This window comes from Ischnura elegans, chromosome X (genome assembly GCF_921293095.1).
Source record: "Ischnura elegans chromosome X, ioIscEleg1.1, whole genome shotgun sequence".
In the NCBI taxonomy this organism is placed as follows: Eukaryota; Metazoa; Arthropoda; class Insecta; order Odonata; family Coenagrionidae; genus Ischnura; species Ischnura elegans.
In genome coordinates this window covers 60882387-60907118 of record NC_060259.1, presented here as the reverse complement: position 1 = coordinate 60907118, position 24732 = coordinate 60882387, and the positions used below count along the sequence as shown (strand labels likewise).

At 38.9% G+C, this 24732-nt stretch overlaps 1 long non-coding RNA gene across 1 annotated transcript; it reads right to left on the bottom strand.

The window, feature by feature from the left end:
- Nucleotides 1-8130: 8130 nt before the first annotated feature.
- On the bottom strand, nucleotides 8131-21843 carry LOC124171647. The gene is made up of 5 exons (XR_006867896.1): nucleotides 21596-21843; nucleotides 21159-21430; nucleotides 20713-20975; nucleotides 20349-20548; nucleotides 8131-8512 (listed from the first exon to the last, which is right to left on the bottom strand). It is a non-coding gene; the product is annotated as an uncharacterized LOC124171647 (long non-coding RNA).
- Between the last annotated feature and the right edge of the window lie 2889 nt (nucleotides 21844-24732).

Genomic DNA, 24732 nt, shown 5'->3' with positions numbered 1-24732 from the left:
GTCTCGGTCGTGCCTTATAGATTTAAGTGCCTTCTGCATTCAAATGAACTTCCTCTTCGACTTATAATGGAGAAATTTGATCGGCCAACGACGGGACCAAATATCTACATTGGGTCAGTTGGTCGCCAACTAAAGACCTGTGCGCAGCTACCTCTAATGAAATTTCAGACGATTGATCTTGGTCTACCTGATCCTGAACTAAATTCATCTTTCATCAGCAAATACCAAAATTATTCGCTGGACATGGCTCGTGGTATTTCCAGGGGATACATCCCACAAGAGCTGGCTGATCGCGATAATGGGGAAATGAATAACAGCAGATGGGGAATGACGGCCAACAGAGTGATCCGCGTTTACATAGAAACAAGACGACCAACAGTGGCTTTGAATTCAATAACTGAAACTATGATGAAACTCTATATTCCTATGGGGTTCACAATAAAGAAAAATTGGAAGATTACAGAAGCAGAACATATCTGGGAAATGCTTAAGAGAATAAGACAATTCCGTAAAAAGTAGAGTTCTTGAGAAATTCATCCAGAGCAAAGCGTTCTTCGCTCATCCCGAAAACATCCTCATTGGTGAATGATGAAAGGGTCGAAGCGCGAAGAGTAGCCTTCCAAAGGATATTGCAGGTAAGAAAGACCTCTTCGCCAGATGAAGGCATCAGGGCTTTTCACATCCCTGACCAGTGTATTTATATCAGTTCATAGGCGGGCCATAGGGAGATGAGGAGATCCTCACTCTAGGATGAGAGAGGGGAAAAATGTTGTTGTATATAAACGGTAGGGTCATATTAGTGCGATCATGCCCATACGAGTACACCAAATTAAAATATATACCATTAATTAAGAAAATTTCAAAGTTTTTTATGTTTCTTTGGATTTTAATACCGGTGATTGTATAATAAACGTTATTATTCGACCTATGTTGCTTACCTCGACTATTTCATACATGACTGTTACAGAATCGGCTGAAAAAATCATTAAAATCACGACATTTATCGCCGAAATAGCGTAAAAAGAGGGAATGTGTTGCGGGTTGCCTAAGCTTAACATAAACGGCCCTGGTGCAACCGTAGGATGTCAACCTACATGAACAAAATTTTTTCTCTGCTCATTTGGTACGTCGGGCTACATTTTGTAATATGTCGAACTTTGACTTTCGAAAAAAGTTGTTTGATGACCGCCCCTAATACACACAATACTAGCGATTCTTCTATGAGTCTATCATATTAGTTTCCTTCTTCTAGCTGTTAGGTTTTTCATTGAATTGTTCAAATTAATTAATTTTTGTTGGATATGTTCAATCATGAAAAAGAGTATTTTGAAAAAAATGAGAAAAGAATAAAAAATAATAAAAAAACAAGGTGCGAAAAATTGCTACTTGCCTTATGATGTAGCACCATGCATTAGGTTGTCCCAAAAAAAATTTTCTTTAATTTCAAAATCGTCAACTGGATTTCGATGACCGTTGAATGATCGAAAAACCCTGATGACCCTTGATGAAAAAAAACATTTCAAAAATTTTAAAATAATTACTTAGCGAGAGGCGCCTATATACCAACACCCATAATTTGTCCTACAATTTCGCGAAAACTGCCGAAAAAGGGGTAATCAGGGTAATTTATGACCCATTTGACTAAAATTTCATCGATTTTTGTGTATCTTTCACCATTTAGGCTTTGCGGCCTGCGCAGCCTGGCGCCATGAGTGGCGCTAAGCGATGCGGCTCGCGCGACGCGGCGCAACAGAGGCTGAGGTCGTCCCCCTCCCCTCACCCACGGTCGCCCGCCATGTTCACATGCTTCAGTGAGAATCTCTCTTAAATTCAGATTTTGAACTCGTTTCGTAGACCTTCCACTTTCAATATTTTTCCAGCTATCTTCAACTTATTTCTCGCTAACATCCTCTTTTATTTCTCTCTTTTCTACTTCTTGAATGGTACCTGATGCCAAGTCTCATTCTATTTTTTTACCTGCCACACTCTCTTTGCGGCTCTCCTCAGTTTCTTATATTTAAGTGACATTTAATCATATCTAAATTATGGTTTTTGTCGATATTTCCCCCCCCCCCCCGTTATCTTTATCAGTCTATCACATAGTTTCTAAATCTCAATTACAGCAAGATATGGCATTTGAAATTCTTCTCAAATCACGTAGCATTTTCCACGTTGATCTGCCTTGGTTGTGATTTTTAAATTGAGTGTTCTCCACCACTAAATGACACTCAATGAAGATTTCCAGCAATCTCCCTTTCATTACATTTACCTAATCCATGTTCTCGATCTTGATCTTCTCCAGCAGCAGCAGCATTCAGATCTTATAACGTTTTCTTCTCCTCTTACCTTTTTTGCTTACTACTTCACAAGGGTGGTCTGGGGTGATTGGGGGCAGTGGCGCAGCGAGGGGGGGGGGTTTGGGGGTCGGAGAAATATTTAAATTTAATCCATTTTACTTAATTGGATTGATGTTACTAATAGAATAGTGTAAGGATTAACAAAATATCCCTCAGAAAGTCGTAAAACTCACCATTTTCAACCATCTTAAAATTCTGCAATTTATTAATCTCGCACCTACTGCTTATCCTGATGGACATTCCATACCCTCACACACCCCAGTATTAGTTGCACGAACTGATTAGATTTGGTGGGAGATTGTTGAGTTTGCTGAGGTGAAGTATCCAACTATCAATGAATTGATATTTTGAATGCATCATTCCAATGAGGGGATATTTACTTTTCCTTTTGATGATTTAGCGGTTGATTTTGATGAACTCAAATTTTCTACCCATGTAATAAAAGGTACTAATATTTTGGTGGATTATTATATGTATAATATATCATTTAGCATCAACAAAAGACTACTACTGTATGGTCAAAGATGGGTTCATAATGACGATTGGCATGTAAAAGCTTGTTAGAAAATTTACATTTGAAAAGGATAAGAGTATTTACAGTGGGGCATGATTTGCATGATTAATGTCTGCTTTGTGTTTACCAATTCACGACTAATTTCCTTATGACATTTGGACCAAGAGCAGACTTCCCACAGATGACCATTTGTGTGAATACAGACAAATGCACATTCACTGTAGGCATGGCAGAAGAGACTGGACCTTCCATGTATGAAGGTGTGGGAATTGAATCTTATTTTTTCTGATTCTTGTTTAAATCATGATTCTTGATCTAATGCACTATTATTAATGTCCTTGTGGATATAGTCATCTAGGTACATATCAGTACTACTATTCTCTTCAGTTTCTACCAGACCACAACTCCACGATAACAGAAGTTTCGAGAGTAGAATAGCCAACTACCATCACTGCAATAGTTTCAATAGAAATTACATCTTGCCTGTAAATTGAACATGATGAAGACAATGAAGCAGCAAGCTTGTTATTCAGTGGCAATATCAATGGAAGGCTACGTTTAAGAAATTGGACAACTCTCATGATTAAATTTTTAAAAGTAATAATTCCTTGTTACATAACTACGAATTATCACAGCATGTCATGCCCAGAGAAATGTGTCAGTTGACTTATTTAGTTCTCAATTTTCTGAGTTAACCTAATCATTGAGGGTCCAAAGCATGTGCGTGACCTTACAAACTGCATTAGCAAGAATAAATCCCATTGATGTTAAGTAAATAGATATACCAGGATAATTATACATCTTAATGGAAGGTAAAAAATAATTTAGAGAGAAAATGAAAATTTATTTTGTATTAAGCATACAATTTTAGAGGTGAAAGAAATAACATTACTGTTACATTGTTTATGAACATTCATTTATTGTTACATGGAGCAGCAAAGACAAATAGAAAATTATTCTAAATAATTTATGGAAAACATTATGAACTATATTTGAGTAATTACAACAAGATTTATACACCAAGAAGAGTGAAACCTTAACATAGGTACAATGGGAATCTTTAAATTGATATTTCTCATTCAAATAGCTCGAGAAATTATTCACATCAAAAATTACACAAAGAAAAATGTTGACATAAGTGTGACCATCAACAACACTAAAGTGATGTACGTATATGAATTCCTAGAGGTGGATCTACCATTAAATACTCTAGCCAAGCAACAAAACTTAAGAATAAATCAATACTTTAATGTCAATTTTTCCATCATCAAATCAACTTAACTAAATTAACAATAACAATAGATAGCATTTAAATTCATAGGAGTGAGGCATCACTGAAGCATTAAAGGTGATAAAAATATTAACCAACTAAACTAGAATGATTCAACTTCAGGCATGCACCAAGAAGGCAACCCATAATAGACAAAGAAGCTAGATGAATATTACAATGCTGTAAGAGCATTACTTTTCCACTCTTAAATGCAGTAGTCTTGATTGAAAGTTTCAAAACAATTTTGAATTGACTATTTTGATCCAGACAGTGGCAGTACATTGTCTCGAGGAATAAAAATTCCCTCAAAAAATTGATTCACTGCCCAAAAAAAATTAGCAAACTCCTAGTGAGCCAAGGCACAGTTATTCTAGCGATGACTACTTCCAGGATATGTAGTGGAGCAGCAAGATGAGGTTACATTCCCACACAGGAACCACAGAGGGTTACAGGCCAACATCACTCCACCGGATAAAAGCAATAGAAAAGAAACTGTATTAGTCTTCTGCATTCTAATCATGCAACACAAATCAAACATGGGGAATAAATTTAAATATCTTTCATTTCAAATTCAAAATTGGAATTTAATTTCCATGATTGCTTTATTTTAGATAGAGTAATTACTAATTTAGGTGTTCAGATGATATGACCCTTGTGATTAAGAAGAAAAAAATCAGGTTCCATACAAAATTTTAAAATCTTAATAAAAAAATAGAAAACTTAATGATTAAATTTTTTAAATAATTTGAATAAAAGGGCAAATATAAAACAGGAATCTAATTCTTTAAAATTGAATTCTCTTGCATTAATCTTAATGTGGAATTACGAAAATGAAAGATTTAAATAAAGGGATGTAAAGTCCTGAAAAGTAAAGTTATTAGTAGTAACAAATGACATTTCACAATCCAATTACAGTTCTTATAATGTTAATAGCCACTTAAGAATTAAAACTAATATTAAGCCGAATCAAACTAATTTCAATGTGTGACTGGTGTAGTGAAACCTTTGTTTCAGAAATATTTGAGTAGAATACCATAAAAACTAAGGCAGAACTGAAACCCTAACTCTCAAAATGAGTTATCAAGGACCTTAACTCCAGAGCCTGCAGGAAAAGAAAAGTCCCATGGCCCTACCTAATACCCATTTCTAAGTGTGGAGGACTCTCCAATTCCTGCTGGACACTGAAGGACGGAACAATTAACAGATTAATGGCAGCTAAGCCAGGTGACACAATATCCTCAAGATCACATCTCGTCAAACCTGCCAGCCTAATGAAGATTAGGATCTTGAAAATTGGTATATGTTAATAGTATCAGGATTGGGCAAAGGAATTAAGATGCCTCAATGAAATGAAATTAAATTTCTAATCTCCCTCCATAAAATGTTTCTCTAAGTGTTCATTCTCTATCGCCCACTAAAGCTAAATTTGAATGGCAATGGAACAAACAGGCGATGGCAATATCAGAGAAGCATGTATAAATTCTCAGAGGTGGCCTAAACCTAACCTGAAAGACTAACACATGAGAATAAATACATAACCAAACTAGTACACCATTTGCTGGTCACACCATTCCCATTCAAATCCAACTTAAGGGCCCTACGATGAATGCAACACTGGCCTAAGCTAATTGCCAGTGCAGCAGTTTTCCTAGATCATGCAGGGAAAGGAGTCGAGTCCCTACCACAACACAGGAAGGTCCAACGTAGGCAGAGCCTCAGCTTTCCATCGACGATCCCACGATGCACAATCACTAATTATCACTTGCACAACACTAGCCCCCATAAACAGAAGCACATTCACCAACACAGGGGCAATGAAAAATGACCATTCACTTGACACTAAACACCAATCTTCAATGAAGGCAGGCAGGAAAGACATCAAAGGCAGCATGGATGACAGGAACATTGTGGGGGGCAGTGTCTTTGTGTGTTTGAGATGAAAATGAGAATGTATTAACTTAAGACCTATACAAAAATTCTAGAGTGATGCAAATAAACATTTCGCCTCTCACAAGCCAGCGCCAATTCCTGAGAGACCCTATTGTGCTAGCATTTGATATATCAGCCTTATTCCATAGTGACCCAGGCAGCCACATTTCACCTCTCACCGGCGACGGCCTTCTTGTAAGAGGAGCCCCTATCGCGCTAGCATTTCACGTATCCACCCTATTCCATAGTGACCCAGGCAGCCACATTTCACCTCTCACTGGCGACGGCCTTCTTGTAAGAGGAGCCCCTATCGCGCTAGCATTTATCATATCCACCCTATTCCATAGTGACCCAGGCAGCCACATTTCACCTCTCACCGGCGACGGCCTTCTTGTAAGAGGAGCCCCTATCGCGCTAGCATTTCACGTATCCACCCTATTCCATAGTGACCCAGGCAGCCACATTTCACCTCTCACTGGCGTCGGCCTTCTTGTAAGAGGAGCCCCTGTCGCGCTAGCATTTCACGTATCCACCCTATTCCATAGTGACCCAGGCAGCCACATTTCACCTCTCACTGTCGACGGCCTTCTTGTAAGAGGAGCCCCTGTCGCGCTAGCATTTCACGTATCCACCTTATTCTATAGTGACCCAGGCAGCCACATTTCACCTCTCACCGGCGACGGCCTTCTTGTAAGAGGAGCCCCTGTCGCGCTAGCATTTATCATATCCACCCTATTCCATAGTGACCCAGGCAGCCACATTTCACCTCTCACGTGCGTCGGCCTTCTTGTAAGAGGAGCCCCTGTCGCGCTAGCATTTCACGTATCCACCCTATTCCATAGTGACCCAGGCAGCCACATTTCGCCTCTCACTGGCGACGGCCTTCTTGTAAGAGGAGCCCCTATCGCGCTAGCATTTATCATATCCACCCTATTCCATAGTGACCCAGGCAGCCACATTTCACCTCTCACCGGCGACGGCCTTCTTGTAAGAGGAGCCCCTATCGCGCTAGCATTTATCATATCCACCCTATTCCATAGTGACCCAGGCAGCCACATTTCACCTCTCACTGGCGTCGGCCTTCTTGTAAGAGGAGCCCCTGTCGCGCTAGCATTTCACGTATCCACCCTATTCCATAGTGACCCAGGCAGCCACATTTCACCTCTCACTGTCGACGGCCTTCTTGTAAGAGGAGCCCCTGTCGCGCTAGCATTTCACGTATCCACCTTATTCTATAGTGACCCAGGCAGCCACATTTCACCTCTCACCGGCGACGGCCTTCTTGTAAGAGGAGCCCCTGTCGCGCTAGCATTTATCATATCCACCCTATTCCATAGTGACCCAGGCAGCCACATTTCACCTCTCACGTGCGTCGGCCTTCTTGTAAGAGGAGCCCCTGTCGCGCTAGCATTTCACGTATCCACCCTATTCCATAGTGACCCAGGCAGCCACATTTCGCCTCTCACTGGCGACGGCCTTCTTGTAAGAGGAGCCCCTATCGCGCTAGCATTTATCATATCCACCCTATTCCATAGTGACCCAGGCAGCCACATTTCACCTCTCACCGGCGACGGCCTTCTTGTAAGAGGAGCCCCTACTGCGCTAGCATTTCACGTATCCACCTTATTCTATAGTGACCCAGGCAGCCACATTTCACCTCTCACCGGCGACGGCCTTCTTGTAAGAGGAGCCCCTGTCACGCTAGCATTTATCATATCCACCCTATTCCATAGTGACCCAGGCAGCCACATTTCACCTCTCACTGGCGTCGGCCTTCTTGTAAGAGGAGCCCCTGTCGCGCTAGCATTTCACATATACACCCTATTCCATAGTGACCCAGGCAGCCAAATTTCACCTCTCACTGGCGACGGCCTTCTTGTAAGAGGAGCCCCTACTGCGCTAGCATTTTAAATATAGGCCCTATGTCATAGTAATTCAGCACCTATTCTATGTGAGAAGCTCCTTAGTTTATGCGTCATTGAATCTGCATATGTCAGCTATTTCAACTGTTGTTAGTGTTTGGGCCAAATACCTACCTGAAATAAATAATATTACATTTACATATCTCATAACTCATGTTTGTTCCATTAAGGTTTTGAATTGTTGTTTGATTTTCATTAAAACTCTATCCTACTCTTTTTCCACTTTTTGGCCATTATGGTATAGATTTCACTAATTCCTCGCTTGTATCATGTTATCATATTGTGCTTATAAATCTTACTGAATACATGAATGAAGGAAGAAAAATACAACCCCCTTACTTATTTTTTCGCAAGTTTGCATTTTGTGTAGTACCAATGGCAGCAATGACCATCCCCCTTAAGAATATGATAAAGCAGATGCCTCACCGTTTTGTCTTATGCAGGTCTGTCTTCGTTGCCACGGATGTAGTTTCAGGGGCTCAACACTAACTAGACAGCATTTAATGAAGTCCATTGCCTCCTTTAAAGGAAAGAAAAGTTTATTAGATTGAGAAAAATTTATATACATATTGTGCAGGCGAAGAAGTAATTTTAAATCATTCAATTTCTTTTCCTTGTGAAGTCAATGCATTCAGATTCTTTTAATAGATATCCAAGGGATAAAAGTTTTTTGAGCAAGATAACACCTATCACCACAAAATTTGATACCATAGTCTGATACTATTCATGATGTATCACCCCTATAAATAGCAACAAAATTAAGATAATTGTTATTCAAGCATATTGTAAATTTTCAGCAGTGCAATCACAAGTAGTTTAGAGCAAGCTATTGCTTCTCATAACACTCCTATAAGATGACTGAGTCGATAAAGGCGATTCGTTAATGGATCACTCAGGCAATTACAGCTTCAACTTATCACTAAGTGGCAAGCACTTCCGCTAATCAGAAAACCTTCAATACCATTTGTCTCTTTTACCCGTTTCTTTAAATTAGACAGTCATAAATATTGAATGGGAGAGTAACAAAGTACCAATAGTTAATGTGAAAAGCAGTTACTATACATTATATTAAGGAGATTCAGAGGGTTAGAGAATCTGTTAGCATTCTTATCAATGCTTCCAAACATCCAATACCATATGAATGACATTTTAGGTGATTACTCCCAAGACAAATTATTCCAATTTCGCTCCCAGATCACAATTAACCTTAGCTCATACTCATTCCTCAAATTCACTTCCAATGCACCCCTGTCTGGGAACATAATTAAAGATTCATGAAGTTTTATGTCCCACTAAGGTTCACTAGACTAACCCAGGTTTCAGCATGTTCAGTCATTCTCAAATGTACTATGGGGGAAAAAGTATCCCAACAAAGGTTTTCCACCACTATCACTCTCTGGGAAAAGATGTTTCCTTTACAGTGTGTAGTTATTCTTTGGTCGAAGTGGGGAAAATCAAACAACGCTCTCTCCTTTCTTTGTCATCCAAATGCATGACCGACCACCTAGTCTCTCTCAACCCAGAGTATGATTTGTGATGAACTCCACAGATTAGAAGTGCATTTGATGGCATCATGTGCACACATAGGAACCATTCCTTTGAGTTTTCCTTGGCATGTCTCAATGAAACTAAATAAATCCCTACCAGCCATAGCAAGCTTTATCCTGAGGTAAACAAGACAGTCAACTAACATATTTGATGGGCCACATATTTGAATGCAGTTGATTTTTAAGAATTTTTAGCTTTGCTAGGGGCACCAAAGAGCTCATTTCCCAGCACGCTTTTTCTTTGGATGGAGAAGGATATACTGCTATCTTTAATTGAGATGAAGTTATCACCAGGCGAGAGGGAAAAGTAGTTAGGTTAATAGAGGCAGGCTTTACAGCAGCGGAAATACCACTAAGAATGAACATCAATAGGAGTACTGTGTACTACTGGGTGAAATGCCACCGAGGGTGTTGAGGCATTAAATCTGAGAAGATGAGGGAGGCCTAGGTGTACAACAGAGGATGTTGATGGTGATATACATCAAAGTGCTATTGATAATCCCATCAGCATTGATGGGGTGGCTGCAATACAGAGACAGTTAAACCTAAATTGCAGCATACGAACTGTAAGAAACTGTCTCCACAAAGCTGTTGTAAGAAATTGCTGGCCAGCAAGAAAAGTGAGAAGCAAACAAGGTGTCAAGATTGGAGTTTGCCCATGCGTATGTGGATATGAATCCTACACTTTGGGATCTCATCATCTTCACTGACTAAAAGACATTTAGAAGTGATGAAAGTGGGCATGTTCAGCTGTGGAGGACAAGAAATTCTAGGTAAATATGATTCAGTTATGGAGAAAGATTTATGTGATTGTTTGCCTATCTAAGAGCTTAACCTTTCTTTTATATTTAAGATAGCACCAAAAAAATATTTTAAGTAAAAAAATCAGGCCATGTAAGCCTTAGCTTTTGGGCTGCCAATTCCACTGCTGGGCATGGAGCATATGTCAAAACACTAGCACGAATGGCATCTGGTGATTACATGCAAATTCTGCAATCTTCCTTGCTTCCATATGTGGAGATAGGGGCGCAGCTAGGAATTAAGGCTAGGGGGGGTTTCAGGTGCAACTAATACTGGGGGGCTTGGGGTATTGCATACCCACCGGGGAGGTGCAGAGGCCTTCTGCCGGAAAAAATTAAGATAAATCATTCATAATGGTGATTTTTACAGCCTTCTGAGGGATATTTTATTAATCCTCACACTATTCTATCAACAATATTAATCCAATTAAGTAAAATAGATTTAGCTTAAAAATGTCTGAGCTCTTGGGGGGGGTGTTTTATGGTGGCACAAAATGTGTTGGGATACTTTTTTCCCCCAAAGTACATAATGCACATGTCAAAACCTGGGTTGGTCAAGTAAACTTTTGTGGATCATACAATTAAGTGTATCTTTTACTAAGTTTCCTGTCACCAAGTTCCACCCAATATCACCAACCAACCTTGAGTTGACCCCTATCTGATCAACTCAACATACTTCAGACAGAAACAAAACTACTGACAGCATTCTGAACGTGAAAATTCTAAATTTAAGTGCAACAAGCCATGAGGCAGAGGCTCTGCAGGACTAATTCACCCACAATTACCATCTCATTCATATCATCCATGCATCCCATCCACGTACAACTTAAGATGCTAAAGAAGTTTTTTCTAAGAACACACATGGCTACAAAATACCAGCTGTGACAGCCTTCAAGATATACTCTAATTAAGGACCTATTCAAAGGGATTTGTAAATTTTCCATTAAACCACAAAGGAAAGTTTCACTCTAGTCTGTCCTGCTGAAGACATTCGTGTTACAGTAAATTATTTGAAAAGTTATTTCACTACATATTGAAAACTAAGACAAACGGAAGAGATGGAAGGAATATCTGGAAGATTTGTACAAAGGAAGTCGCCTCAGAATGAATGCTATCGAAAACGAGAGGGAAGTGGATACCAATGACATGGGAGCCCCAATTTAAAGATCGGAATTTGATGCGGCTGTAATAGACCTCAGGATAAATAAAGCGTCTGGCATTGATGACATTTCTGCAGAGCTAATTAAAAATTCAGGAGAGAAGACGTTGAACCAGCTATACAAAATCATTAGTGAAATGTATAAGACAGGTGAGATACCAAAGGATTTCGAGAGGAACATTATAATCCCTATTCCTAAGAAGAAAAGAGCAGAGAAGTGCGAAGATTTTAGGACCATTAGCCTTACTACACATGCGTCAAAGATACTGACAAGGATCATCTGTAGAAGAATAGAACGAAAAGCAGAAGAGTACTTGGATGAGGACCAATTTGGATTCAGAAAAAACAAAGGCACAAGGGAAGCAATATTGGCCCTAAGACTGCTCATAGAGAAGAGAATGGAAAAGAACAAGCCAACATTCGTTGCGTTTGTGGACTTAGAGAAAGCATTTGACAATGTGGATTGGAGCACAATGCTTGGAATCCTAAAGGAAATTGGGGTTCTTTATGATGACAGAAGAATCATCCACAGTTAATACAAAATCCAAGTAGCCGTGATAAAATCAGGGCCCAGCTGTGAAGAAGCAAGAATTAAGAAAGGAGTGCGACAAGGCTGTATATTGTCACCCGTAATTTTCAACTTTACATTGAAAAAGCCATTAATGAAATCAAAGAAAATGAATTGGGAGTGAATATCCATGGAGAAAAAATTAGCATGCTGAGATTTGCCGATGACAGCCGTTATAGCAGAAACAGAAGGATTTGAAAAATATTTTGGCTAATATGGGTAGGGTAATTAGTAGATATCAACTGAAAATAAGCACGAAGAAAACCAAGATTTTAGTATGCAGCAGAAGAGAAGAAGTCAAGACCAACATTAAAATAGGGAGGCAAAAACTGATAGAGGTGGATGAATTCTGTTATTTGGGAAGCAAGATAACTAGTGACGGGAGAAGCAAGAAAGAAATTATCAGCAGAATAGCCCAGGTGAAGAGAGCATTCCACCAAAAGAGAGACCTGCTTACAGCGGGAAACTTAAATATGGAAGTAAAGAAACAATTTATAAGAACCTACATCTGGAGTATGCTCCTATACGGAAGTGAGGCATGGACAATGACCGCAGCGGAGAAAGCAAGGATAGAGGCCTTTGAAATGTGGTGCTACAGAAAAATGATGAAAATCAAATGGATCGACCGAGTTGGTAACGAGGAAGTCCTAAGAAGGGTAGGAGAGAGAAGCCTCATGAAAACCTTAACAAGAAGACAGAACAACCTTATAGGCCACATCTTGAGACATAATGGCCTGATTAAGACAATCGTCGAGGGACAAGTGGAAGGCAAGAATGGAAAAGGAAGACCCCGAACAAAATATATGGAACAAGTAAAGAGAGATGTGAAAGAGAAGAAATACGTAGGTGTGAAAAGATTAGCTGATAGGAGAACTGAGTGGAGAGCTGCGTCAAACCAATCCCAGGATTGTTGACCAGTGGTGATGATGATGAATGCTGAAAAAGCCAAGATGCATGTGAAAACCTACCTGCTGATTAATGAAAGTAAAATCATGATTAAGGTGGAGACCAAAGAGGCAATTACTGAATAGGGGCAAGTTTACTTGCCTACATCAGGTTTTGAATATAAGTGGAGGACATCTACAGAGACGTATTGGAAGAAATTTAATAAGTAATAGGGGTGAAAATCTTAAGGCGACTAGATTGCAGTCATTTATGAAGGCCAAGTTAGGAGAATAGCCAGGAATTATGGATTAGAAGACCCAAAACAAGAAAGGCTAATAAAATTCTGCTCTGAATACAGACTAGTGGTTGCTCCACATTATGAAAAACATCCCATACTAAGAGGATAAGCATGGAAAATGCCTTGGGACGTCAAAGATTCAAAATTTCTAGTATTTCGAAACATTCTAGTTAAGAAAAAGAGGAACCAGATTAAGGATCACTTAATCTACTCATGGGCAGATATTGACATTGACCATAACTTATGATGAAATACCACTTAAAATTCAAAAATCTGAGGAAAGCAGTAAAATAAATTTTGGAGGGTTGAAAAATTGCAGGATGGGTAGTATCAACTGACATCAGGGGCGCCGACTTATAAAAAATATTGGGGGGGCCCATATCGGAGGTCTTGCCCCGGGAAGAGGTTAAATTCAAAGTGTGTCGCAGCACCGAAACACTACCATGATTCACACCACTTGATTCAGATAACCTGCTTAACCTTATATGTAGTTATTTGTTTCAACACACATTGTTGAATTTATTTTAAAAGGTAACTATCGTCAAACATGGGAAATAAAAATAACAAATATATTTATGTGATTTCACAAAGCATAATATAACTTAATTACCTTCTTGAATAATTGAGGGGGCTCCGCCCCCCCAAACGAATCTTTGAGGGGGCTCGGGCCCCCTCAGGCCCCATGGAGTCGGCGCCACTGACTGACATAAAGAAGCTGTGGAGCGCAGGACAAGATGTGTACACGATATTAGTGGAAGATAGCTGGTGCAACTTAATAGGAATAGAGGGAGCCACCTAAGAATTTCCTCTAAATAGGAAAGTCATTAAATTAGCTATCCCATAGGAAGTCCTCAGTCTTATCAATGAAAGAAGAAAGTACCAGTGTGAAATTACAGAGGAAGAACAGTAAAGTTCCAGAGGATAGGCAACTAGATTTGTAGTAAAGCAAGGAAGGCTGGAGAAGCATGGATGAAAAATGCATTTGAGGACCAGTGGAACAAATTTTCGGCAAGAAAAAGTGGAGAGGATACAGGATGGTGAGGAACCACTTCCATGGCATTATATGTGACACCATTAGGGAGAACATTGAGAACTGATGCTTGAAAACTATGACAAAGAGATGGAAAGTATATCTTGAAATGACTACGAAAAAGGCCTAACAATGAGAGCTATTGAAAACTAGGAAAGTGGATGACATGGGAGCCTCTCTTTCAAGACGAGAATTCGGTACAGCAGCACAAGAGTGCAAAAACAGGGGAAGGGCAGTACAGTTATTGAAGAATAGGGAACAAGATGTGTCGCACAGCCAGGAAGGCTAGAGAGATGGATGAAAAATGTCTGCAAAGACTTACCAAATTCCTTGGGAATGAAGTAGTAGTGGCTGTTTATAGGATAATAAGGAACCATTTCAAAGGTGTAAGATGTAATATCCTGCCAGAGGTAGATGCTAGTGTGCTGCGCATATTTTCATAACTAAAAAGTGAGCAAGGTTAACTCAACCATTCAATTCCTTGATTATGTATTTGATGACTAAGTCTGTTATATGCACAATATGCTGTATAAACAACATGTCCGTAGGTAATGTCGTGCATGGTGGATCAGAAACCAGAAATCAGAACCATCAGGATGCCAGTTGTGGAGAAAAATAAAAGCTGTGCAGTGCTAATAGAGAAGGGAGTGGAAATGGGCAACTAATGCTTAAAATGAATGCTAAGTGAAGAAATCAAAAGAATCTGAAAATTATACAACGGTAGTACCTTAAGGATAGCAAACGAAAACTTAAGGAAAGTTGAGAACGACGACATGATAGAGTCAATTCCACATTCAGACTGATGTGGTGGTATAATACCCACAAATGAAGATAACATCTAGCATTTACCATACACTAGGAGGGCCAATCACAAATGCAGGAGAAAATATGATGAAGCAGATCAAGACCATAAGCAAAAAGTATGTAACAGTGGAGATACCAAAGGATTTTGAGAGAAGCATAATACCAATTCCTAAGAGGAAAGAAGCTGAGACCTGTGAACATTTTAGGACCGCAACCGAGAAAACTTGCATCAAAGATACTGAAAAGGATTAGCTGTAGAAAAATAGAACAAAGAATGGAAGAGTACTCCAATGCAGACTAATTCAAATTTAAAAGAAAAGCAAAGGCACAAGTAATGAAATATTGGCTTTTAGGCTGCTCATGAGTCGAGATGAATAGAACAGGCCAATGCTAGTTGAGTTCATAGAAGGCACAGGGGGCTGATCTAGTACATACAGTGCCAGGCACCTGAATAGGTCAAAATATAATGTTTTACATGCCAAGGAAACTAGTTGATAAATTCAAATCTACATAATTTCGTTCATTTCATCACCATTCAAACTACATGTCTTTTACACCAGAGGTAGATCCTGAGGTGCTATGAGAATCTTCAGAATCTCCAATGGAGCAACTGTTACACAATCATTTTAATAATTTATGGCCAAGTTTTAGTTGCAAAAATTGATTTTCAGATAATATATCAAGAGGTGATGTTACATGTGGCTAAAACCAAAAGGCTGCTAGTCAACACGGGAAAATGTTGGGAATAATAGCTCCACAGTGCTAAGAGATCTGTAGCAACTAACCACAGGGAACACACTAAAAACTAAATTGAAATAATTTTCTCCTCAGCTGTATACAAAGAATGTTATTCTGGAATAACACTAACAGTGGCGCTACTCCATAGGGCCTAAGGAGGTCCGAGCCCCATCAAAAATTTGTTATGGGTGTTGAGGAAAAAATGTGTCGCACTTGTCGATTTTCCCCGGAGTGTCCAGGTATCAAGATTCCAGTTATCAGGGTTCTAATTTTGATCATATGACTAAAAGGCTTAAAAAACTTAAAACTCTCTACTGTAAAATTTCTTGGGGCAAGATCCCAGGTCTGGGCCCCTCCCTATTTTTTTGTAAGTCCGCATCCCTGCACTAAGATGACAATACATTGAACCAGCTGATGTCTGAAACATTATCATATGCTTATTAATGGAGTTACCTACAGCCAAAATATATCTTTGGTTAATATATGATGAAATTAAAAAAACTATGAGCACTGACAAATGATTCCATAAGCTTTCATAGTACTCCCCTCTATCATATAAGATTCACCAGGCCACATGTGGAACGTCCACAGGGCTTTCCTCTAACTGCACTGAAATGAGGAAATTTTGTGCCTTTTAATTACCAGCCATTTGCAATTTCAATAATACTTAAACCCTCCTACCACAAGTAACTTTTCTTACATTTCAATTGCATGTAGCCTTTCATTGTAGTATTAATCCCACTTGCATATAACACCAGTTGCCTCTTATGAATAGTTTTATTTTGCACTATTATTGAGAGACTTTTTTTTGACTAAGTAGAATGAACAAAGCACATTAGTCTTTCTTTGCATAAAGCAAAACCTGAAATTTTTCATATCATAGCCTTCTGAGATAACGTAAATACTTTCACCCATTAAGATTATATCATTGTCAAATTTAAAATATCATTCAATGCCCTCATCTGATATTAAAAACCTACTTCATTTAATCTGGGCCCCTCTCCCCTCCAAGTATATAAACTACCTTAAGAGAGTAATCTAATAAACCTTTTTTAAAAAAAATTTAGGAAAAAGCAATGAATAAAAGTCAAAGGATCAGGTTCATTTGAAGTGCATCTCAATCAGGTAACTATCATTCAATGACTTTGACATGCCCAAGTTACCGCTTTTGAGAAGCATGGCCTTGTTAAATTACTGAACTCTTACAGTAATTAACGATGTAACAACAAAACCTAACATTTTGATATAATAACATGATCATGGGCACCAAGGGCATAAAGTGTGCACTTGCAACCCCCACGGCTCATGTTAAATTATATGTCTCTCCCTACATCCTTATTTCAGTAGAATCAATATATTTAGTTGCGGAAACCTTTGACCTCTAACTGCTCAAACAGAAGATTCATTACTACACCTCCCATAACATCCCATATAATATGGTAAATTTCCTATCATTTGTTTATTGCCTAAATCGAAAGATTATTACTCCTGGAGCACATATTTCATGCTGGTAGATGTTTTAAAATAACTGATATCTACTTTTTTAACATTAAATGAAAAGTGAAAATTTCCAAGAGTGAAAATGTGACTGCTAATATGAATGCTAGGAAAAGCCCATGTGACGTCTGGCTGCTGCTGTGTGATGCCACCCGGGTGCGAGGCTATGAACACCACTGCAGGCTGCTTGCTGCTGAGCATTGAGTACCCTCCTAGCAGGTAGTGCTCTGCTTACATAAGGATTATTGTCAAGTCAAATGAAGGAAACTTTCCAACCCTAGGCAATTTTAATAGGTGATTATTAAGAGTTGTTTCCCCTGAGCTCTGTGCCACATTCATGCATTAGTAATCTCAGACTATTTAAAACTCCTGACCACTAGTATAGAATCTAGGTCCCTGTGCCATCACATGAAGTGGCATCGCATGGGCGCCAATCTTGTCTTTTTCAAATGAGGTTAAAATTGACCATTAACATTAGTCTAAACTGGGATTTCTAAAACCAAATATTTGTATTTTATGAATACACTAATCGTGGGTAACGAATTTCATTGTATGCCTTTCGTTTTCTTTGATGAAGGAAACTACCCTCTTTGTCAACGAGAGAGAATGGTGATGATGCAAATTTAAAATCAAAGCGTCCAAGAAAAAATTTGAAGTAGCTTTAAGAATAGGGAAGCACATGCCCACTACATAACAGCTTTCAGAACATCCACGACAATTTTTCCTTAATGCCAAAATAATGTACTTATCATTTGTTCAACTTTTCATTGCGGTCTCTTTCGTTCACTTAACTAGGGATGGGCAAGAAATACCAGTCTTCTGTTGTACCTATATACCTTTTGCATATCTTTTGTCTACTCCAGTAAATCTGTATTTAGATTTTAGATTGTCAGTATTTAAAAGCTGTACTACTGCGCCAGAACCAGAAATACCAGTAGTAATATGGCTGGTACTTCCTGTAACTCTAACATAATTTGAGCTAAACAGCTATTTGTAAGAAGTTCATAATTTATAATTGATACAGGTTTTGACTCAATCCTAAATAACGCCATAAAGATCCCATATAATACATTATGCAATCCAATAAAGAATTAAAATATGAATTAATTATAGTTTCTTCATTGAGTCCTAATTGAATTGGCAAATTTAGTAAATAAATGATAGGTAAATTGCTGCAGTTTCTTTATAATTTCAATTCATGACCCATAAATTTTAGTTTTATCGTGAGTGGGACAATGGCAGTGTGAAACCATTAAAATTATAATCCTGCACCGAAGTAGCATAATTACATATATTAAGATTTTTTATATTTCTCATTCTAGTAATAAAATACTGCTTATATTCCCCTATTTTAGTATTTATAATAATCATGATTTCACCAAAAATCCACAGAAAAAAAATTATTCGCCTTGACCAGGATACACAGATTTTCAGTTTGGTGCTTTAGCCAGCGAAGCTACCGAGGCATCATTCTCCCCTGTGGATATTTTTTGACCATCCCTCTTTGTTACCAATCATAAAACTTTATTCTCAAAGGGTCTTCCACAGCAGTCATAGGCTGAAGGTATGGGGACTCACCTACCCCTAAAAATGCATTGTGCATGTGCTGAAATTTTTATTGTTTTAATAGGCAACGATTGACTATTTAGACTGAACTATGCTATAAGCAAGCAATAAAAATACCTCTACATTAAACTATGATAACAATAATACTGTATGCTCTATATTCACTGTCAAAATACGGTATGAAGGAGTTTAAGAAATACAATAATGCATGGAAAATGTTATACTTGACATTGAACTATTGAGTATACTTCTTAAGTTCCATTCTTATTTTCTAATAATTTTATGGTAGGCACTTTAGAAAGCCTTGACTTTGGGGCACGTGCTATCATTATTTAGGTAAAAGATATTTTAAGCCAGAAAAGGCAAAAAAATCAATTTTATTGAACCACAAAATTTATTTATTTCTCCAACCTAAATGGCATAATTATCTACACATCGAAATTTATTTGATCGCAGTATTCTATGCATGATTAACACTGAACTTGGTAATGTAAAACCATACAATTAAGTGTCTTTGCATTAGAGTATTAAAATATTTTTAATCACGAAGAAAGAATGATATTTCAAATAATTAGTGCCTTTCTTTTCACACAAATCGCGTGCTTTTTATACAGCCGAAGTATGTGTCAGACTTGCATCATCAGGTCTTTTAATAATAAGGATTTATTCAAAATGATGACTGTAGAAGACTTCCTGATGACTGTGCCAGAGTCAGACAAAAAACTTAAAACCGAAATAGTTCACATGACGTTGACTTCGACAACTACGCCTCTATTACCCTTCTCACTTTCAAATTAACTAGCCTCCAATATTTTTCTAACTGGATTCCGCAAAAAAAATGCTTTTCGATGACTCCTGTGCATTCATTCTGCCTGGCATTCTAATTTTCCTAAATACCGGATAATTAGGGCAATGCGAACGGTTGTTTTAACCTTATTTACGTATGTTATCAATAATAAAAGTACCGGCTTAGTTTTCTTTCGCCGGTACCACCGGGTGAGTACTTTTATTGCTTTTTAATACTCGCCACAATATACCCGTACTTTTTTAAAGTACCGCTAATGCCTACACAACAGCTTTAAATAATTACTCCCAAATACTCACTGATATTCAACATGACATTGCGCATATTTTATAAAGAATATAATCTAATACATTTAATGATACGTGCTAGGTAAATCCTCTTTTTCTCAAACTTTAGAGGGAATAAATCCACTGAATAATTTGTCCCATGTGATCGCCATCGCAACTTCCATGTACTGATGCTTGCCATCAGTTACAAGATTTGAACTGGGCCTTATTGGGCCTCTTATGGCACGATGCGCGCGCACCAAATATTTTTGTTCTATTGTTTTTGAACTTCAATATCTCAATAAAACTGACGTACAACCTGCATTGTTCACACTGACATAAATGAGTTCACTGTGGTCACTTAGAATTGGAAAGAAGGGAATATTAACTCACCGAGCCGCAGCATGATGTCCAAATTCCAGACGAAACCTCCAACTGAACAACAGCAATAAGTTGAAGCTTTCATTCGGATGGTAGTCCCTCGCGGGAGAATCGAACGAAACAGCTGATGCACTATGGATGTTGCAGAAGAACGTACAGCAAGGTGATATCGAATGCTGAATGTCGAGGCCTGAAGTAGCGTCATTGAAGGCCTGAAAATTGAAATGAAGTCATGATTACGGTGTAGGAAAAGAATATCAATCGGAACTTAAGCGAAGTAGACGAGTAGCTCAACCATGTAATTTAATGTTAACGATGCGTGATTGAACAAAGAACACGCCGGCAATCCAAACGTGTGAACAAAGATTTAACTCACCATCATAAAAATAGTTCCCGAAGAATTCAAGATTTGGTGTAAGGGCATTTCTCCAAAACGTTACGATGGATCAACGTTCAGAATTTTCATCTTAGAGCCCACTTAATAGCGACTATTTCACTTCTCTCTTTCGAATCAGTCAAATTCCACATTGAAATGGCGATTTGAAGTTGTCGCCAGGTGAAAACTGATCCCCCAGACCGTATACACTTGCAGCAAGCACCCTAATCGCGCTTTCCAAGTGTTCGTGCTGGACACGCGACCTGTAAATAAAATTAACCTTGGTCAACAAAAAAACTAGTACTAAAAACCAACCAATACAAGATAAAAATTAAAGCGGCAATTAGATTAATATAAGTTTCTTTATCCATCTAATGGATAACATCTTAAATCTCTGCCGATTATATTAGGCACGGGAAACTTTCGAGATTAGGAATAAAACTCACCACTAAAATATTCCGAAGTAGCGCAGTCTCTCCAGCTTTACGAAGGCAAATTATCAGCGAGAAGCGCTACAATGAAGAGTCGTGCGATCGGAGGTACAGCCGAAACCTCGTGGAAATCTTTGGCAACCATTTGAAATCGTGGGTAAGTCTTGGAAATACTCTTTCCAGGAAATTTGTTCTTCTGACTGAGATATCCCACGTGCAAGTTAACGAAGTCAAATTACGCCAAGTAATCTGATTCGACTTGTAATGAAATTTACTTCAACTTCGGCCTGGAAATAAGATAAAAGATAGAGTTAGCATACATACCCTTTAAAATGTGTCACACAGAATGACCACAATATTTCAAGAATTACTATATGCATTAGTGCGTAAAAAACGTCATGCACGACCAAATATCAATCATTATACAAGCAATAGTTTGAATATGTACTTACTAAGACCTTACTACGAGAGTTAAAAATCCGGAACTCAATTTAGCTGGCTCTTCATTTAAATCATCAAATGAATAAAGTTCAAGACAACTACACTATCTGGTCGTCAATGCACTACGACATAGTGGTGTTTCTTCACCAGATCGAAATCACGAAGATGAAGGAAAGTGAACCAGAGACGGGCAGCATAGTAAGACTAACGACAGCTACGTACGGAAGACAAGCCTCGAACCATTGAAGAGCACGGGCAAAACGACCAGTACTTGACGAAGCTTCGCAATTTATACCGAAGTTCACTCGTGAGAGGAGAGGGTGTCGGAGCTCTCTCTATTCAGGGGGTGGCTACCCCACCTCTCCCTCCCCTCTCCCCCGCCTCCTACCCGTTCCCTGCCACGCAAGCAGCTGGGCCAGTCCCTCGCGAGCGACATGCCAGTTTCTGGAGTTTGATTGCGCACCCACGTGGGAGACTTAAACGACCGACTCACCATCAGGGGCGGTCTGGGTTGATTGGGGACCTTTTGCTGGGGCCCATCTTACGGGGGGGGTTCGGAGCAGTAGCGAAGGCGGAATTTTGAAATGGAAGGGGGACATGAGCGGGTTTAGGGAGGGGGCTTAGGCGGATTTAGGGGGCGTCCGGGGGCACGTTTCCCCGCCAGACGCTTAAAAATAGTCAAGATTTTTAATACGGTTGTCATTGCATTCGTTTTGTTATACATATTACGGAGCCTTAATCATTTAATTTCATATTAATAATGTCCATATTGAAAGAAAGAATATTTCGTACAGTAATTGTCGTATGTTGTTTTAAATCTCAAATATAAGAAGACCGTTTCCTGTCAGGCTCTTGTGCCCCCCAGAGAAATTCTGAATCCGGCCTTAGAGGGGAGATGTTTATAGAAGATTACGGGGCCCTTCCGGGGTGTATGGAAAACACCCCATGGCAAAGGGAGGTCCGGGGATTTTTGAAGCTGATAACGTGATTTTTAGGACTCAAAAACAGTAATTTTGCACGAGTATTTGTTTAAGTAAAGAATTTTTTATTTATTAATGCCATATTACTCCTTTTTGGCGCCTCTTTTAAATGTTCAAGGGGGGTTGTAACCCGGAAACCCCCTACATTGGCTACATCACTGATTCGGAGGTCCCCCCTTGGAAAATTTTAAGAAATTGCATGCCCAAAAATGGATTTTGACGCTATTCTGGCCCTTAAAAAAATTGATAAAAGTTAATCAAAATAGAAAGGGCATAGCTGGATAAGAAGGTGAAAAGTCCCCCCTCTGCGATTTTTCCCGTACTTGAGGTATGCGATTTGGGATCAAATAGGAAAAACCTCCCCACATTTCCAGCCCGCTAGATGCCCACCAGGGCCGGCTAGATCGAAAATACGATTTTCAATCTTTTTTAAATATCTCGGTCAAGGAGGCATATTTTTTAATTTGGTTCGCGGCATTTGAAACCTTATTTAATGGAGCAGATTTTCAATTGTTTTCAAAAACTTTGAGCGGAGCAAGAAGATATTGCGTCGATTTGAAAACTTATAATGCATGTTTTCATAAAATATGCTTGAGGGGGGGCAAAAAGAAAAAACGTTTTCTGGAGGTGTTTTGTAATACCTTTCGGCTGGCGTATTGTAAAAATAACTTTTAGGTGGTGGAACATCGCGAAAAATGCGATTAAAAATATGCGATTTTGGCTATTTGGCTCTATGCTCTGGCCCTCCATAACACCCCTTTTTTCTTATAGTATTCTACCGATTAAGGTGCCCACCACAGGGACAGAATTGTATGGATACTGCTGCCTAAAATGGCTTCAGGGCATCCGAAAACTGCCAGAATGTAAGAATATAGAGTGAGAAAATGAGCTCGATTTGAGATTTCTCCTCGTATCTACGCACAAGTGTTGTTTCATTTGTGGACATACCGCTACAAATTATCTCCATCCTGTTCCCGTTGAGGCTAGATTGCAGGTGAGGGGAGGTTGATCATTCCTTTCAAAAATTTGGTCTGTAAAGATTACACAGGTCAACAGTGGTTTTGGTGCCGGAGCTTTTAAAGCTGATTCCAAGTATAATTGGGGTGCTGAATCCAAATATGATATTAGTTTTTTCCTATCAGCTCTAGTTTTCAAGATACAGATATGTTGTTACTTACGTAAAAAAATGTTCAATATGATGATATTACATAAATGATAAAACCCACAAAATATAAAGAATTGATTTATTTATAGGGATGTTAAATCACCTACAATTACAATAGTTTTACAATACAAATGAATACAAATAGTAACATTTTTCACTGAAATAAAACAATTTAAAGAAAAAAAAGACGTAAAAACGTCACTCAACACTACGGAAGCTCCTTTTGCGCGATTTTCTTGCGTGCTTTCTTTGTTAAAACAGTCTCGTTTTAAGCACCAGCAGTAATCTTCGTGCGTAGGTTTCCGCGGCGTTGTTCACGATGACTGCTAATTTCCGGGTTCTTCAGCCGCGTCTGTCGTTTTTGGTTGACAACAATTTCGGAAGCCATCCCATGCTTCCGTCTTCAGGTTGGCTACCCAATCAGCAACGTTTGGAAGAGAGCTCTGACCAATCAGCGCACAGGAGGAGATCGGCCAGTGCTATATAAGACGGCAAAAAATGAAAACTTCTCACCTTCGACCTGAAGACGGAAGCATGGGATGGCTTCCGAAACTGTTGTCAACCAAAAACGACAGACGCGGCTGAAGAACCCGGAAATTAGCAGTCATCACCAGCAGTAATCTGCCATCATATATTTATTTTCCTTGGTAGCGATCTTACATTGTTTTGATTTCCTGGTGAAATCATTCGCCTTGTTTTTCACTTGTGTCGCCTAAATTTTCAGGAAAACAGTCTAAGTGACTGTGTATAGTGAACTTTTATGCTAATATTACATCCAAGTGGTTTAAAGTTAGTGAGCATATTGTTTACCAGCTCATGATAATTTCTCTCGCTTGTGATTTCCCAGAAAAAAATTTATTACCTCAACAAATGAAAGCCAACTGTTTTTTTAAATCTCATTCAATGGCTTGACAAAAGCAGTTTTGTGACCCATCTGTGTCTGATTTGTGGCCCATCAAAACTACCAGCTTTAAGTTTTTCTATACTTATCTGCGGCATTTTT